The 19095-nt window shown below is 42.3% G+C and overlaps 1 protein-coding gene across 3 annotated transcripts in view; it reads left to right on the forward strand.

Moving 5' to 3' along the window:
* The first annotated feature begins 262 nt into the window (after positions 1-262).
* Positions 263-19095, forward strand: part of ASB7 (ankyrin repeat and SOCS box containing 7) — a 67740-nt gene continuing 48907 nt past the window's right edge. Inside the window, exons 1-4 of one of the 3 annotated variants that reach the window (XM_073568819.1) lie at positions 263-457; positions 4656-4700; positions 6527-6624; positions 9232-9339. The gene's annotated coding sequence lies outside the window, so the exon portion shown is untranslated. Of the gene's footprint in view, positions 769-4655; positions 4701-6526; positions 6625-9231; positions 9340-19095 lie in introns of all 3 variants that reach the window. The other 2 variants (XM_073568818.1, XM_073568817.1) reach the window with 2 other exon arrangements.

Below are 19095 nucleotides of genomic sequence, written 5' to 3' on the forward strand. Positions count from 1 at the left end.
TGTTCAATCACAGTATGAAACACAGACAACTGCAGACAAGCGCCAGACTTTCTACAAGGTAGAGATTTCAAACGATGCGCAAAGACAGACGGGAAATGTAGTCGTTGGACAATTTCGCTCTGTAGCGCATGCGTACAAGCTAACTGCAGCCTACAGCAGCTGGTCGTTGTTGCCTGGCAACCACTAGGGACTCTGAGGGGATCGGGGCGGAGATTTGGAGAGCTCCTGAGCCAATCGACGAGTTATCCGGCCCGTGCCGCCGGATTTCCTTTTCTTTTGGCGCATGCGCAAATCTTAACTTTTGCAGCGTCCCGAGCTCTATTTGCGGTGCTGTGTTCTGATTGGCTGTGCTGGAGGGGTTTTCTGTGCCTTCTTCCCCGTTAACGCGGAGGGTTATGGGGCAGGCCCCGGGAAGTGCGGAGCGGTGTGAGGCGCTGGGCAGTGGTGTGTCCCGGGGGTGAGTGTGTTTCCGTTCAGTACGCCCTTCCTGCACTCACCACTTCCCAGACAGGCCCTCACACCCAGCACCCGACCCCTGCAACAATGGGCAGCCGTGTGCCCCGTACCCAGTGCATGCAGGTGCCCAGTACATGCCCCGCCTGGGCCTCTGCTGCCGTCTGCCTGTGCTGGGTGGCTGTAATGCTGCCGTGCCTCACCGGATAATCCATTGTACTGCTGCAGACAAAAGCCAGAGCTGCCATACAGGGAGCCCACCATTACTGGCCCCACACTCTCTGCTCTCAGGGCCCCATATGCCAGTCTATGGAGGTGTGTACTGATGTGAGCTGGGCCATCTCCCCCTGTACACCTCACCGGCCTCATTATTGCTCTGCCCCCAACAGACATACAAATAATCCCCAATACCAGTCCTGTGGTGCCAGTCTATCCGCAGCCGCCGTGGCGTGTATGTGTCCGGATGCATGAGGAGCCCTCCTAGTTATGAAGGGATTACTGCCCATTAAAGAGTTAACAAACACTGTCCCAGACTACCACTGTTGTTAGGCCTCATTCACACATTACAGATTTAATGCCAAAATCAGGAGTGGATGTGAAAAGTGGAGAAGCATAAAACCGCTAATATATAGGATCCATCATAGATGATAAAACATGACCAGGGACTCAGTTACTTCGGGATCGGGTTCGATTTGGCTGTGAAAATACAGAAAAAAACCCCAAGTTGCACGAGTCTTACTATGTGGCCTGTGTTGTCAAAATTAGTTTTGACAAAAAAATCCATTAGGTCTGGATTTTTGAGAACAGTTGTGTCACTGATAATCCCTGATTTTCCCTCCTGACTGGTTCCAGTGTGGCCAGTAATTAGGAATAACACATTTATTCCAGTTCAGTGGTACCATCGTTGGTTTAGGTTGACTTTTTTTTCTATAGCTGGAGTTGGTATTTTTCTACCAACTGCACCCAAATCTGTCTCTGACTCCGCAGCCCTGGTGATAATAAGTGTGTATCATTTACCTTGGACCACGTTCAGTTTTGATCAGGTTTTTACCTCAGTATTTGTAAGCCAAAACCAGGAGTGGGAGAAAAATCCAGAAATGGTGACTTCTATTCTACTTGTCCTCTGATTGTTCCACTTTGTCTTCGAAATACTGAGGTAAAAAAGTCACCCAATACTGTCCGTGTGTCCAGAACCAGATCTGGCACTGTTGTATTCCTGCTGCTTCTCCAAGTGTTCTGTGTTCACCGTGCAGGTTTCATTGTTATTTAGTGCTAAATGGTCTTTAGCAAGGGGCTGTTTCTCAGGGCTTTAAGATGATGTGCATTATTCACAAGGCTCCGTTTTTACAGACTTAGCACTAAATAAAAAGGCCCTGATTTCTGGACCCGTATGGCGGATTTAAGAAAGGGGGAAAAAAAGAAAGCTGAATACTTAGCTAAGCAACTGGATTAAAATAAAAGCAAAAACTGGCCACTTCATTGTAGGCAGCGGTGCAGGGAATCTATCACAATGATCCACTCCCCAAACTGGTTATGTGGTCTTGTTAACCTCATTCGCACCTTTACTTGTGCAATACGTTGCTCCCTGACTGAAACAAAATGCTGTTATAATTCATACTTAAGGCTGAAAGGGGTTTTCCCACAAAGTACGGTACATTTTAATCAATGGATGTTAGAATAAAGTAACTTTCACAGTGGAATGTGTTTAGAATAATGTCCGTGTGCTGAGATAATCTTATGAATGTGCCCCTGCTGTGTGCTGTGTAATGGCTGTGTCTGACCGTACAGGGACATTGTCTGACCATACCACAGCTACTGAGCAGGGGAGGAAGCCAAAGAGAAGATACCGACAGGAAGACAGCAGGGGATCACCGCTGAGTCTTTCTGTGAGGTAAAACATTTCACTGCCCTGTTTTTAAACATGTTTTAACTCACACAAAGCAGCTGTGATCCCGTTCAGTCCTGTCTGTATTCTGTCTTTGGCGTGCAGGAGCTGTGGTATGATCAGACCATGTTCCTGTCCATTACACAGTACACAGCAGGGGCACATATATAAGATGACCTCAGCACAGGAACATATTTTTAACACCTCCAATTCGACAGTCTATCATTTTGAAGTGTACTTTATTTCTACAGCCCTTTTAAGTTTGGCAAGTGTCAAAGCACTTCCCTGGCCGCTGCCTCCGTGGACTTTTTCAGGTGGGCTTATCCCCACCTGCCTCTGCTTGACTGACAGCTCAGTGCTTTGACTGCACAGCCAGTGGGCTATCAAGTAGGGAAAAGAGCCAGGGAGGCAGAGGCCTGGAAGCGCTTCAACACTCAAAGGACACCCATCACCACTCTGGGGCTGGCCTTCTATTTAATAAGGGAGTGGGCAGCCCCACATTGGTGATTTGTCTGAATATTCTATAGTAGTAGAACCACTCAGAGGTGCCTTTAATGTTCCCTGAAGGGGCACCGACTTTCTAGCAATCTTTTGGCTCAAGTTTCTGCGTGTGAGATCCTGCATCCCTCCATTGCTGTTCTGTCAGTGAAAGAGCACAAGCTCGCTCTTAGCACTACACTGTACTTTACTAAGTTGTTGCTAGACAGTAACATAACACCGTTGCCACTTAGTAATGAATGCAGACGAGTTGTGCGAAGAGTGAGACTGCGATTTTTCACTGTGAGAGCGGCCACGATGGGTTGCAGGATCTCACGTTGCATGCCAGGATCCCATATATTTGCTTGAAAGTTCAGCCCTTTTGGGGGACACTGGAGATCCTCCTAAGCTTTTTTGTTAACTGGTGATATTTAGGAAAATCACCCACTCTTATTAAATGAAAAGTTATCGCTCAAATTGGTGACAGGGGCTCTTTAAGCCTCATTTCCATATGAATTAAAACAGCGATTTTTCAGTCAGGACCAACACGTTGCAAAAGTAAAGATGTGGATGACATTATCTTGCCCGTATAACAGGTGGAGGGATCGTTCTGACAATTCGTTTCAACAATCCCCCTTTTTATGTAGCGATATAATTTTCATAATTGTTCAGAAGATGAGTTCCTGACCAAACCTTTGTGTAGGTCATGGTATTCTCTGCAGAGGAGGAAGCGGATATGGACATTGACTGTCACAACACAATATTTGGTGCCGTATCTGTGTGCACACGGTGCGGATTTGCCTCTGCCGATCCGCTGCAGATCTGCAAGCAGAGTACAGTACAATGTTATCCAATGGCTTTTAAAAAACGGAGTGCACATGCTGCGGATTTTTCCGCGGTTTTAAGGCTATGTGCCCACGTTAGCGTTTTTAAACGCTCAGGAAACTGATCCCCTTCTCAGAAAACGCGCGTTTTATTTCTGCGTGCTTTTTTTGCACAAAAAACGCGTGTTTTGACGCGTTTTTTCCGTGCGTTTTCTGGGAACACTGGAAAAGGCTAAAAGCGCTCAGCAATGCGGAAATTAATGAGCATGCTGTGTTTTTATCCGCTAAGCGATTCCTGAGCGTTTAAAAACGCATGCATTGGCACAAAAAGCCAAAAACGCATGCAATTTAATGTGAAGCTTCTTTTAAGAGTTTCTGCAGCGTCTGAGCCGGCACAAACGCTGCGGAAACGCTTAAAAAAACACAACGTGGGCACACAGCCTAAATCTGCAGCATGATAATTCTTTCTGCAGATTCCGCTGCGGTTTGACACCTGTTCCATTGTCCAGGTGTCAAAACGCAGGCGGAATCCGCAGACAAGTCCGCAGGTCATTTTACCTGCGGCTTTACCTGCAAATCCACGCGGAAAAATCCACAGCTGAATCCGCACTGTGTGCACTCACCCTTATAGCTACAGTGCATTCTGGGAATGAGAATACATTACACAGAGCAGAAAAGAAAACCTGCAGCCTTTTCAGGGATTTTGTCTTACTTATTTTTGGGAAATAAAAATATAACAAGTTGTGAAAATAAATATGGGCTTTAATTGCAGGTGTATTTCTGCCTTTACTACCTTTAATGGGTAGTAAAGAAATTGATTTTGCGCAAGGGTGGACAAAGTACTGTTCAAAGTACTGTTAGCAATTATTTTTTGATGTGTGTGTGTATATATATATATATATATATGTGTTTTCTCCTTAAGCAATGTATATACATTTGGAAATGGTGATGTTTGATTTCCATATTGGACTCCTTTATCTTCTCTCACTGTTTTCTCTATTTTTACCATATTTTAGGTCTGCTGTTAGTGACTTTGTAGAGACAAAAGGACAGGACCAGAGGTAAGACTACTTTTAAACTGATTTTTTTTTTCATAGTATATTTATTAAAAATATTTTCAACTGTAAATCTTCCATATCATGCTGCTTTCGACACCCCTGGCAATCAGCTGACTTAGCCAAATGCAACCATAGTCATTGAGGCATTTTGATGCAGGGCAAATGTAGTATAACATGGCGGTTACTTAAATGATTAACCTTTATATAATAGAAAGACAGTTTAAGGCTATGTGCCCACGTATGCAGAAAATTTCTGCATCAAAACCGGACTCCTTCCCAGAAAACATGCTTTTTTTTCCATGCCTTTTTTTTCTAGCGCGGTTTTGCGGAAAAACTGCGCGTTTTGATGCGTTTTTCTGCGCGTCCCCAGACACACAGAAAATAGCTAAAAACGCAGACTTTTCCGCAAAATTAATGAGCATGCTGCGTTTTTTACCGCAAAGAGTTTTTTTTCGTGGAAAAATGCATCAATATACACAAAAAGTGCAAAATGCATTAAAATGAATGGGATGCTTCTTTTATGCGATTTTTAAGCGTTTTTGCCGGTAAAAACGCTTAAATGCGAAAAAACCGCTTACGTGGGCACACAGCCTTAGCCCACCAGCTGTTCTTATACTGTTCTTATAGTCTTTACTCTACTCATAGAAGGGGGCATACGGTCCAGGGTTGTCTTCATGTAACATAACCATTAACCAAAAACTGGCTAATTGCCACAAGGTTATTTACCTCTCTCCATTTGTTTTGAAGAAAGTAAAAAAACAAAAAACAATGTGATTATTTAATGCTCCAGCCACCACCATCCTCTCGTGAGCAGAGCTAGAAGTGCTAGTTCCACAAATGAATGTATACTTAAGCATTTTCGCTCAATGAGTGTAATTGCTAAATATCTGGTAATCGGCAGGCATCTGTGTTTTCCACTATTGGGCAGAATCCTCTTTCTAAGGCCGGGGTCACACTGGCGAGGAATATGGCCGAGTGAGAGGCGCTAAAAGCACGCATTAGACACGGACAAATGATTCTCTATGGGGTCACTCGCACCAGCCGTATATTTCTCATCCGTATTCTACGGTCCGTGCCAATCGCAGCATGCTGCGATTGTCAGCGTACTATGGCCGTAATACGCCAATGCAAGTCTATGGGTGCGCAAAAAATACAGATTACACACAGACCACACATGTGACTTGCGAGAAATACGCACCAGGTGTCTTTTAGCAAAGCCGGCAATTCAGTGCGCTATACAGTAAACTCACACTGACAGTTTTAATAAAGAGATGAATGAATAGATATAGACACATAGAATACATTATATATATATATATATATATATATATATATAATGTATTCTATGTGTCTATATCTATTCTTTCGTTTCTGTTTAGAAACCCTGTCATAGGGCTCCATTATATGTCCATTTTGCAAGCCTGCGAGAAAATCTCGCCGTATGGATGCCATACGGATTACATACGGATGCTTACATGCGCAAAATACGTGACCACACCTTGATTATGGATGACATACGGAGCACTATTTAGGGGTCATTCATCCGTATTACGCATGTAAAATACTGACCGTATTTTGCGTCGGTTAGTGTGATCCCGGCCTAAATGTTAGCCCACTGCGCAGCTAGGAAATAATTCATTAGGGCTTCTGAAAAGTTATTATGGGGTTAGCTGGAACATTAATCATCTGATTGCCGCAGGCCTTGTTTGAGAAGATACTGTTGATGACCTGCCGCTACCTATATGTATACTTTGCATAAAAGTATTCGTTTTGCTGCATTATCCCGACAACAGCCTTAATGTTTTTTTTCTGTTTCTATATTACATTAGGTGAGAACATTCACTCTGGGGACATGAAGTGGAAAGGTACCTCAGGTCAAGAGAGACATCACCACTGTTCGAAAAGGAAATAGTCACAGCACTGAGAGGTATTTCCATTCCCAATAATGGCCACAATGATGCCCTGTCAGGTGGCATGGTTAACCCCTTAAATATTACTTGTATTTGGCAGCTAAGTGACATTTATTGTGTATTGTTGAAAGGCAGTCGGTGTACAGAGGATTGTGCAGCCGCAGGTTTTGTGCCAAGGAGCCAATTAGAGGAGGGAGAAATGGGTTTCTACCTTTTCTGCCTTCTTGATCTATGTATCCACAAGTCTGAGAACACCACGGCTTCTATTGGTCTTGGTGGTTATTTAAAGAGTTAGTACACTACTTTTGTCTAATCGGCCAGAGTCCAGCACTCAGCACCTCCGCCAATCAGCCATTTTTGATGCCGGTAGCGGCGGCCGGAAGTTCTTGCAGAGCTTGACCGTCTACTTGTAGTGTCTGCCGCGGGGTACTACATATCCACCTCCTATTCATTTAAATGGATGCAGATGTGCAGTAGCAAGCACTAAAAGTAGATGGCCATGCTCCGCAAGTAAGTACTTCTGGCCACTGGCACCGATACCAGCTGATCTTTGACAGAAGCCTGGCAGTCAGCACCTCCAATCAGACATTGATGGCCTATCCTAAGACTAGGGCATGAATGAAAAAGTAGTGGGCAACGTCTTTAATTTTCAGAAAAATTGTGAAATGTCCAAGCCTGCAAGTTGCACACATCCATTTCCATCTTTCACAGTCTGTGTACGGACCAGGATAAACAGACTGACTGCAAGTTTGCTGACCTGTACTCAACAGCCTCGTAAATAGATATGTGACAGTCGTGTTTGTTTCAGTAGACTGACGGTCCATAATTGGGCCGGTTTCAAACATCAGAAAACTCTGTTCTCGACCCTCTCCAATCCGGTTTCCGCTCTTTACACTCCACTGAAACTGCCCTCACTAAAGTCTCTAATGATCTGCTAACATCTAAATCAAATGGTCATTACTCCATGCTAATTCTCTTGGATCTCTCTGCAGCATTCGACACTGTGGATCATCAGCTCCTCCTCACTATGCTCCATTCCATTGGCCTCAAGGACACCGTTCTCTCCTGGTTCTCCTCCTATCTCTCCAACCGCTCCTTTACTGTTTCTTTTGCCGGTTCCTCCTCCTCTCACCTTCCCCTTACTGTTGGGGTTCCTCAAGGATCGGTTCTAGGCCCCCTCCTCTTCTCCTTGTACACTGCCCCTATTGGTCAAACAATCAGTAGATTTGGTTTCCAGTACCATCTCTATGCTGATGACACCCAATTATACGCTTCTTCTCCTGACATCACGCCAGCCTTTCTAGAAAACACTGGCGATTGTCTAAACGCTGTGTCTAATATCATGTCCTCACTATATCTGAAACTGAACCTGTCAAAGACTGAACTCCTTGTGTTTCCTCCCGCTACTAATGTACCTACACCCGACATTGCCATTTCCGTCTGTGGTTCTACTATTACTCCCCAGCAACATGCCCGCTGTCTTGGGGTCATACTTGATTCCGAGCTTTCCTTTGCCCCCCACATTCGATCACTGGCTCGCTCTTGTCATCTGCACCTCAAAAACATTTCTAGAATTCGACCTTTTCTTACTTTTGACTCTGCAAAAACTCTTACTGTTTCTCTTATTCATTCTCGTCTCGACTATTGTAACTCTCTTCTAATCGGTCTCCCTCTTACAAAACTCTCCCCTCTCCAATCTGTCTTGAATGCTGCAGCCAGGATCATATTCCTCACCAATCGTTACACCGATGCCTCTACCTTGTGCCAGTCATTACACTGGCTACCCATCCACTCCAGAATTCAGTATAAACTTATTACCCTCACCCACAAAGCCCTCCATGGCTCAGCACCACCCTACATCTCCTCCCTTGTTTCAGTATACCACCCTACCCGCGCCCTCCGTTCTGCTGATGACCTGAGGTTAGTATCCTCAATAGTCAGAACCTCCCACTCCCGTCTCCAAGACTTTACACGTGCCGCGCCAATTCTTTGGAATGCACTTCCCAGGTCAATACGATTAGTCCCCAATCCCCACAATTTTAAGCGTGTCCTGAAAACGCATTTATTCAGACTGGCCTATCGCCTCAACACATTAACCTAACCTATCCCTGTGTGGCAGAGCCAAAAGTTTTACCATAACCAGGTTCCCAGCATCATGTTCCCACATGCTTTATGCATCCATTAGCCCTCTGTGTCTGTACTGTTACACACTTAACATTATGGCTGGTCCATACAATCAGGGCAACTGTTACCACCCACCTTTCGTGTCTACCTCTTTCCTCATAGACTGTAAGCTTGCGAGCAGGGCCCTCACTCCTCTTGGTATTTGTTATAATCTACTGTATGTGATTATTGTTATGATGTATTGTCTATTGTCTGTACAAATCCCCTCTGAAATGTAAAGTGCTGCGGAATATGTCGACGCTATAAAAATAAAATTTATTATTAATTTATTATCTTTCATGTTCTAAGTCTAGCTAGACCCCGAACAGCCCTGATTGATCACTCGCATCAGCATGTCTGTTTTCACATGAAACTGGAACAGTTATGATGGTTTCTCTTGCAGGGAAAATATTTGCTGTATTAATAAATGATGTCCCTATATAATTTTGTCCGACCTTCAGGTGAACAAGGCAAAGCACAAAAAGTAAAAAATAAAACAAATTAGTCAAATATAGTAAAAGGAACCTGTCAGCAGGATTGTGCACAGTAACCTACAGACAGAGTGACAGGTCAGTGCCATTATACTGATTGAAATAATATAAAGTAATACCTTGGTTAATGAAATCCATCTTGTGGTTGTTGTTTAATCTTTATTTTCAGTTAATGATACGCTCATGCTCTGGGGCGGCCTGTGGGGGGTCTTCATGTGGTGCTCTGATTAGGTATTCATCTGTATGGCTTCTGACAGGTCACTGATTCCTCACTGACCTGCCCCCTATTTTACATACTGTACATTTGGGAAAAAATTACATTTATCATGTAGCATGATTGGATCTATAATATCCACATATTCATTTTATTTAGTGATTTCTAGAGAAGAATAATTTCTTCCTCAAAATGGTGCCGGCTGTGTTTGCACAGTACGATAATTCAGAACGCGATAGATCCATCTGCACAGGTGCCACCACCGGCACCATTTTGCTAGAAGAAAAATAAATTTTCTCCACCAAGTTGGCGGTGATGCCTGCGCAGTAGCATCTATCGGGTTTCAAATTATTTTACTGCATCGGCGCCATTTCGAGGATTATATATATTTTTTTTTCTCAAAAAATTTATATCACTAAGTAAAATGAATATATGAATATTATAGATCCAATCATGTTAGCTACAGCGCAGTTGTCGCCACTGGCATCTGCATGATGGATGTAATCCCCCCCCCAGACAATAAGATATACATATAAGATATATATATAAAATAGGGGGACAATCCTGCTGACAGGTTCCCTTTAAAAAATAAATAAAAAGCTCAAAAGCCGAATTTTGGCCCACCAATATGTTTGCAGCCATAACCAAATGTGATTCCACCAGCTAGGTCATATTATATATCAAAACACGTGTTAAAAAACAAAGTACAAAAATAGAATATCCTTCAACCGTGAAACACTTGAATAAACACCAGGTGCAGTAACAGGGTTTGATAAGGGGTTTTCTAAGCAAAGATTTTTTCCAATGATTGAAGAACTTATATAAGAAACTGAAAGCAATCCTCACCGATTACCGATCACCGTTGCAGCAATGTGATTCCTGCATTCAATGCCTGGCTTTAGTGGAGCACCACTGTAGCCAGTGATTGGCTGCAGTGGTTACATTTCCCTGTAGTGGGGCATCATTGCTGCAGTCGGAGCAGAGACAAGCAGGGAGGGGACAGTGTTGGATTGGGAGAACAGAGAGATTGTTGAAGAAAGTAATGATTTTTCTTTTGATCAAACTTTTACGGATGCAGCAACACAAAATATGTTTATTTTGTATTTTGATTTTTTTTAGCAGGAGGAAAAAAAAGAGGGATTTGAAAAAAAAAAATAGATAAATATGTATAGATTTTAAAGTATTTTTAAAAACTTTTTTTTTTACAGTTGTTTAGGTCAGCTTATGGGACTTGAACCTGCAATATTTTGAGTGCTTTTACTATATACTGCAAAGACCGAGTAGTTAGATCAACATGAAATCCAACCAATAATAATCAAGTGCCTTTAAACAATATGAAATCCCGTCCGTCCCATAGGTAGTAATAATTACCCCAAGACAGAAAAAGCACTATACACAAACAATAAAAACATAAATTTATTGATAAATATTAAAAAACAAACAAACATGGAAAACCTCTGTTATAAGACACGTGCATAGCTATTTAAATCCAAAAGATCAATAATATTGGACAATGGAGAGATCATAAATGCTAAACCATGGATGAAAAATGCTATGGAAAAAATATATATTTATGGAAAAAATATTTTTTACCATGAGGTAAGCCGAATGAATATACACCTATAGCTCAAATAGCAATCATGGTAATTACTGATTCAAAAAAGGCTCCTCATGGACACCATACCAAAAATAGCACAACTCACTCTCCCTTCAAATGTCCGATACCACTAGGTAGCGATTCTTGCAACACAATTAATTATAAGTGCCCCAACTAAATTAATAGCACTACTATGTAAAAATCCGTGTTTGCAGATAATGCTGCACCCGCGATCAACAACAATTATAGCACAACTTGCTTACATGGATGTGAGTAGCTGCGTGTCCCACTCCCCAGTTGGACACGCAGCTACTCACATCAGCTCCTGAGCCTGCTGTATACATGGGAACCGACTCAGTATGTGCTATTATGTTTTATGTCAGAAAGGGGTTAAGGTTGTTCTATATTACCTTTAAAAAAAAAATGTTTAATCCCTTAACCCCTTCCTGACATGAGACGTACTATCCCGTCCACGGTACCCGGGCCCGTATGACCGGGGACGGGATAGTACGTCTACCGCGATCAGCGGCGCCCACGTGGTGAGCGCCGCTGATCGCGGCCGGGTGTCAGCTGATTATCACAGCTGACACCCGGCACAATGTGTCAGGGGCGGTCACGGACCGCCCCCGACACATTAACCCCTTGCACACCGCGATCAAACGCGATCGCGGTGTACCGGGAGTTAAAGGGAAGCATCGGCAGGGAGGGGGCTCCCTCCGTGCTTCCCTGAGCCCCCCACGGCAGCGCAATGTGCAGCGCTGCTGCGGGGGACTCCTATCCTCCAGGCCCCCGAATCCAAGATGGCGACGGGGGCCTTCGGGGGCCTGGGGAAGCTGGCTTCCTCAGTGCCTGCAAAGCGCAGGCATGAGGAAGCCTTGTGCACTGCCTGTGACAGATTGCTGATCTGTCACAGTGATCTGTGATGTGACAGATCAGCGATCTGTCACAGGACAGTGATGTCCCACCTGGGACTATGTAATAAAGTAGAAAAAAATTTAAAAAAAAGTGTAAAAATAAATTAAAAAAAATCGCCAAATAAATTAGTAAAAAAAAAAAAAAATATTCCCCAATAAATTCATTTTTTTAAAATAATAATAAAAAAAAACAATAAATGTACACATATTAGGTATCGCCGCGTCCGTAACGACCTGCCCTATAAAACTGTCCCATTAGTTAACCCCTTTAGCGAACCCCTTAAAAAATAAAAATAAAAAACGAAGCAAAAAATAATGATTTATTATCATACCGCCAAACAAAAAGTGCAATAACGCGAGATCAAAAAGACGCATATAAATATCCATGGTACCGCTGAAAACGTCATCTTGTCCCGCAAAAAACAAGCCGCCACACAGCATCATCAGCAAAAAAATAAAAAAGTTATAACTCGCAGAATAAAGCGATGCAAAAATAATTATTTTTTATATAAAATAGTTTTCATTGCATAAAACCGACAAAAACATAAAAAAACGACCTAAATGAGGTATCGCTGTAACCGTACTGACCCGAAGAATAAAAGCGCTTTATCAATTTTACCGCATGCGGAACGGTGTAAACGAACCCCCCCCAAAAGAAATTCATGAAACGCTGGTTTTTGTTCATTCTGCGTCCCAAAAATCGGAATAAAAAGCGATCAAAAAATTTCACGTGCCCGAAAATGGTACCAATAAAAACGTCAACTCGTCCCGCAAAAAATAAGACCTCACATGACTCGATGGGTCAAAATACGGAAAAATTATAGCTCTCAATATGTGGTGATGCAAAAACTATTTTTACAATAAAAAGCGTCTTTTAGCGTGCGACAGCCGCCAAACATAAAAACCGCCATAAATAGTAAATCAAACCCCCCGTTATCACCCCTTTAGTTAGGGAAAAATAATAAAATAAAAAAAATGTATTTATTTCCATTTTTCCATTAGGGTTAGGGCTAGGGTTAGGGCTAGGGGTGTGTTGGGGTAGGGTTAGGGCTAGGGTTAGGGCTAGGGTTAGGGTTAGGGCTAGGGCTAGGGCTAGGGTTAGGGCTAGGGTTAGGGCTAGGGTTAGGGCTAGGGTTAGGGCTAGGGTTAGGGGCGTGTTGGGGTTCGGGTTGGAGTTAGAATTGGGGGTTTCCACTGTTTGGGCACATCAGGGGCTCTCCAAATGCAACATGGCGTCTGATCTCAATTCCAGCCAATTCTGAGTTGAAAAAGTCAAATGGTGCTCCTTCCCTTCCAAGCTCTGCTATGCGCCCAAACAGTGTTTTACCCCCTCATGTAGGGTATCAGCCTACTCAGGACAAATTGCAAAACAATTTTTGGGGTCCAATTTCTCCTGTTACCCTTAGGAAAATAAAAAATTGGGGGCAAAAATATCATTTTTGTGGAAAAAAAATGATTTTTTTATTTTCACGTCCGAGTGTTATAAACTTCTGTGAAGCACTTGGGGGTTCAAAGTGCTCACCACACATCTAGATAAGTTCCGTGGGGGGTCTAGTGTCCAAAATGGGGTCACTTGTGGGGAGTTTCAATAGTTTAGGTACATCAGGGGCTCTCCAAACGCACATGACAACCGCAGACCATTCCATCAAAGTCTGCGTTCCAAAACGTCACTGCTTCCTTTCCGAGCCCCGACGTGTGTCCATACAGTAGTTTTCTCCCACATATGGGGTGTCAGCGTACTCAGGACAAATTGGACAACAACTTTTGGGGTCCAATTTCTCCTGGTACCCTTGGGAAAATAAAAAAAATGGTGACTAAAAGATCATGTTTGTGGAAAAAATACGAATTTTTTATTTTCACGCCCGGGCGTTGTAAACTTCTGTGAAGCACTGGGGGGGTCAAAGTGCTCACCACACATCTAGATAAGTTCCTTGGGGGGTCTAGTTTACAAAATGGTGTCATTTGTGGGGGGTTTCCACTGTTTAGGTACATTAGGGGCTCTCCAAAGGCAACATGACACCCGCAGACCATTCCATCAAAGTCTGCATTCCAAAACGTCACTACTTCCCTTCCGAGCCCTGACGTGTGCCCATACAGTAGTTTTCTCCCACATATGGGGTAGCAGCGTACTCAGGACAAATTGGAAAACAACTTTTGGGGTCCAATTTCTCCTGGTACCCTTGGGAAAATAAAAAAATGGTGACTAAAAGATCATGTTTGTGGAAAAAATACGAATTTTTTATTTTCACGCCCGGGCGTTGTAAACTTCTGTGAAGCACTGGGGGGGTCAAAGTGCTCACCACACATCTAGATAAGTTCCTTGGGGGGTCTAGTTTACAAAATGGTGTCATTTGTGGGGGGTTTCCACTGTTTAGGTACATTAGGGGCTCTCCAAAGGCAACATGACACCCGCAGACCATTCCATCAAAGTCTGCATTCCAAAACGTCACTACTTCCCTTCCGAGCCCTGACGTGTGCCCATACAGTAGTTTTCTCCCACATATGGGGTAGCAGCGTACTCAGGACAAATTGGAAAACAACTTTTGGGGTCCAATTTCTCCTGGTACCCTTGGGAAAATAAAAAAATGGTGACTAAAAGATCATGTTTGTGGAAAAAATACGAATTTTTTATTTTCACGCCCGGGCGTTGTAAACTTCTGTGAAGCACTGGGGGGGTCAAAGTGCTCACCACACATCTAGATAAGTTCCTTGGGGGGTCTAGTTTACAAAATGGTGTCATTTGTGGGGGGTTTCCACTGTTTAGGTACATTAGGGGCTCTCCAAAGGCAATATCACACCCGCAGACCATTCCATCAAAGTCTGCATTCCAAAACGTCACTACTTCCCTTCCGAGCCCCGACGTGTGCCCATACAGTAGTTTTCTCCCACATATGGGGTATCAGCATACTCAGGACAAATTGGACAACAACTTTTGGGGTCCAATTTCTCCTGGTACCCTTGGGAAAATAAAAAAATGGTGACTAAAAGATCATGTTTGTGGAAAAAATACGAATTTTTTATTTTCACGCCCGGGCGTTGTAAACTTCTGTGAAGCACTGGGGGGGTCAAAGTGCTCACCACACATCTAGATAAGTTCCTTAGGGGGTCTAGTTTCCAAAATGGTGTCATTTGTGGGGGGTTCCACTGTTTTGGTACATCAGGAGTTTTCCAAACGCGACATGGTGTCCGATCTCAATTCCAGCCAAAAACGTCAAATGGCGCTGCTTCCCTTCCGAGCTCTGCCATGCCCCCAAATAGTGGTTTACCCCCACATGTGGGGTATCAGCGTACTCAGGACAAATTGCACAATAACTTTTAGGGTCCTGTTACCCTTGGAAAAATAAGAATTGAGGGTGAAAAGATCATTTTTGTGGAAAAAATATGATTTTTTAATTGTATGGCTTTATGTTATAAACTTCTGTGAAGCCCATGGGGGTTCAAAGTTCTCACCACACATCTAGATAAGTTCCTTAGGGTGTCTAGTTTCCAAAATGGTGTCATTTGTGGGGGGTTTCCACTGTTTTGGTACATCAGGGGTTTTCCAAACGCGACATGGTGTCCGATCTCAATTCCAGCCAAAAACGTCAAATGGCGCTGCTTCCCTTCCGAGCTCTGCCATGCGCCCAAATAGTGGTTTACCCCCACATGTGGGGTATCAGCGTACTCAGGACAAATTGCACAATAACTTTTAGGGTCCTGTTACCCTTGGAAAAATAAGAATTGAGGGTGAAAAGATCATTTTTGTTTAAAAAATATGATTTTTTAATTGTATGGCTTTATGTTATAAACTTCTGTGAAGCCCATGGGGGTTCAAAGTTCTCACCACACATCTAGATAAGTTCCTTAGGGGGTCTAGTTTCCAAAATGGTGTCATTTGTGGGGGGTTTCCACTGTTTTGGTACATCAGGGGTTTTCCAAACGCGACATGGTGTCCGATCTCAATTCCAGCCAAAAACGTCAAATGGCGCTGCTTCCCTTCCGAGCTCTGCCATGCGCCCAAATAGTGGTTTACCCCCACATGTGGGGTATCAGCGTACTCAGGACAAATTGCACAATAACTTTTAGGGTCCTGTTACCCTTGGGAAAATAAAAATTGGGGTGAAAAGATCATTTTTGTGGAAAAAATATGATTTTTTAATTGTACCGCTGTACGTTATAAACTTCTGTAAAGCCCTTGTGGGTTCAAAGTTCTCACCACATATCTAGATAAGTTCCTTGGGGGGTCTAGTTTCCAAAATGGGGTCACTTGTAGGGGGTTTCCACTGTTTAGGTACATCAGGGACTCTCCAAACGTGACATGGCATCCAATCTGAATTCCAGCCAATTTTGCATTGAAAAAGTCAAACGGCGCTCCTTCCATTCTGAGCTCTGCCATGCGCCGAAACAGTCGTTCCCCCCCACATATCAGGTATCTGCGTACTCAGGACAAATTGCACAATAACTTTTGCAGTTCAATTTCTCCTGTTACCCTTGGTAAAATAAAAAAAATTGAACCTGAAGTATTTTTTTTATGAAAAAAAGTTAGATGTTCATTTTTTTTTAAATATTCAAAAAAATTCCTGTGACGCACCTAAAGGGTTAATAAACTTCTTGAATGTGGTTTTGAGCACCTTAAGGGGTGCAGTTTTTAGAATGGTGTCACTTTTGTGTATTTTCTATCATATAGACCCCTCAAAGTGGCTTCAAATGTGATGTGGTCCTAAAAATAAAATGGTGTTGTAAAAATGAGAAATCGCTGGTCAACTTTTAACCCTTATAACTTCCTAACAAAAAAAAATTTTGGTTCCAAAATTGTGCTGATGTAAAGTAAACATGTGGGAAATGTTAGTTATCAAGTTTTTTGTGTGCCTTATCTCTGTGATTTAAGGGCATAAAAATTCAAAGTTGGAAAATTGCGAAATTTTCAAAATTTTCGCCAAATTTCCGTTTTTCTCACAAATAAACGCAAGTTATTTGAATGAAATTTTACCACTAACATGAAGTACAATATGTCACGAGAAAACAATGTCAGAATCACCGGGATCCATGGAAGCGTTCGAGAGTTATGACCTCATAAAGGTACAGTGGTCAGAATTGTAAAAATTGGCCCGGTCATGAACGTGCAAACCACCCTTGGGGGTGAAGGGGTTAATGACCAGGGGAATTTCAGTTTTTGAATTTGTTTTTTGCTCCCCTTCTTCCCAGAGCCATAACTTTTTTTTATTTTTTGGTCAATATGGCCATGTGAGGACTTGTTTATTGCGGGACAAGTTTTGCTTTTGAACAACACCATTGGTGTTAATATATCGTGTACTTGAAAACGGTGAAATTGCACAAAAATTTAAACAGTTTCTTTTTTTTTTTTACCATGTTCACTAATTGCTAAAACTGACCTGCCATTATGATTCTCCCAGTCATTACGAGTTTTTAGGTTCCGTTTTTTAATTAAAATACTCCAAAAATTTGTTTAAAAAATGGCGCCATTTTCCGAGACCTGTAGCATCTTAATTTTTCGTGATTTGTGGCTGGGTGAGGACTTATTTTTTGTGCACCGCGCTGACGTTTTTATAGATACCATTTTGGAGTAGATAGATCATTTGATTGCCCGTTATTGCGTTTTATTGCAATGTAGCGGCGACCAAAAAAAAAAAAAAAATTTTAAGTTTTGACTTTTTTCTTGTTACATTGTTTACCGATTGGGTTATTTTTTTTTATGTTGATAGATCGGGTGATTCTGAACGCAGTGTTACCAAATATGTGTATATTCGATTTTTTTTTAATCCATTTTTATTTTTTTTTTAATGGGCGAAAGGGGGGTGATTTGAACTTTTATATTTTTAATTTTTTTTAATATTTTTAAAGCCTTTTTTTTTTTTTTATACTATGGAGGTACTCATAGCAATCTGGCAATGACAACTACAGAGGTCTGCTTCAGACCTCTGTTTGTCATGCTGACCCATCGGTGACCCACAATCGCGATTAACGACTTGCTTCCGGTAAGTGCAAGATTAATGCTGCTGTCAGAGATTGACAGCGTCATTTAATTAGTTAACAGCCGCTAGAGGATCGCGATTCTACCCGCTGCTGTTGAGGGCACATGTCAACTGTATAGATAAGCTGTCTTGTGCCCGGAAAGGTGTGGGCTCAGCGCCGGAGATCGCACCAAACAGGGGGAGTCCGACATGGGCGTACTATTACAGCACAAGTCGGAAAGAGGTTAAAGGGTTCCCATTGTTTTATTTTTTATTTCATAAATCAATAGTACATATAAAAATAAGCAACTTTGTAGTATACCTTATCAGGAAAATGTGCTTTTTTTTACTGCCAGGAATGGTCATTTAAATGCCAAACTCTTGGGTGAAATCTGCATTCCGTGAATACAGATTTTTTTACATGACTGAGATTGGAGAAGGCAGTGGCTACTGATGAGATTCTATATCAAAATGAGGAAATGGTTGCACTCAATTGCATTAAGGCATAGCAATGTGAAATATATGAAGTGTGAATAGTGTAAAGGCCTTTTGAAATTTAGGAAAAACACATGAGATGCTTAGCGCACAATTTGGCCAAAAAATGCGAGCCCATTCACAAACGTCAAGGTGATCTCATGATCGAATGGGTCCCTAATCTAACTGCCTAGTGTGAACACTTACCTCTGGCTAATAACTTGGTCAAACCTATATTTTTAGGTAGATGGGAACCAAATGTGATTGGATGTAATTAAAACCACAGCTTGGTGAAGGGCGGAGTGCTCAGTCAGAAAGCTAGCATACAAATAATAGAAAACTGACGGCACATCAAGAACTAGTCTGAACAATCATACTTGATTCCGATCTTCCTGTAAATATTGGCTTGTTTTTTTTTTTGTTTTTTTTTACATAGTTGTATGAGGACTTGTTTTTCACATGACAAATTGTATTTTGATTGACACTATTAATTTTACCATGTGATGCACTGGAAAGAGGAAAAAAATGTTTCTCTGCTGAGATCCTATATATATGTGCCCTCTCTATTACTGTCTTATTTGTTGTCTGACCATGCAGAGCCACTCCGAATTATGGTTGACAAATACCATAGCTCCTGGCCAAGCGATAAAGCATAAGTTCTGATAAGAGCATATAAGGATGAAG

The sequence above is a fragment of the Dendrobates tinctorius genome, unplaced genomic scaffold, assembly GCF_039654945.1.
Source record: "Dendrobates tinctorius isolate UK_male_01 unplaced genomic scaffold, ASM3965494v1 ptg000022l, whole genome shotgun sequence".
NCBI classification, from domain to species: Eukaryota; Metazoa; Chordata; class Amphibia; order Anura; family Dendrobatidae; genus Dendrobates; species Dendrobates tinctorius.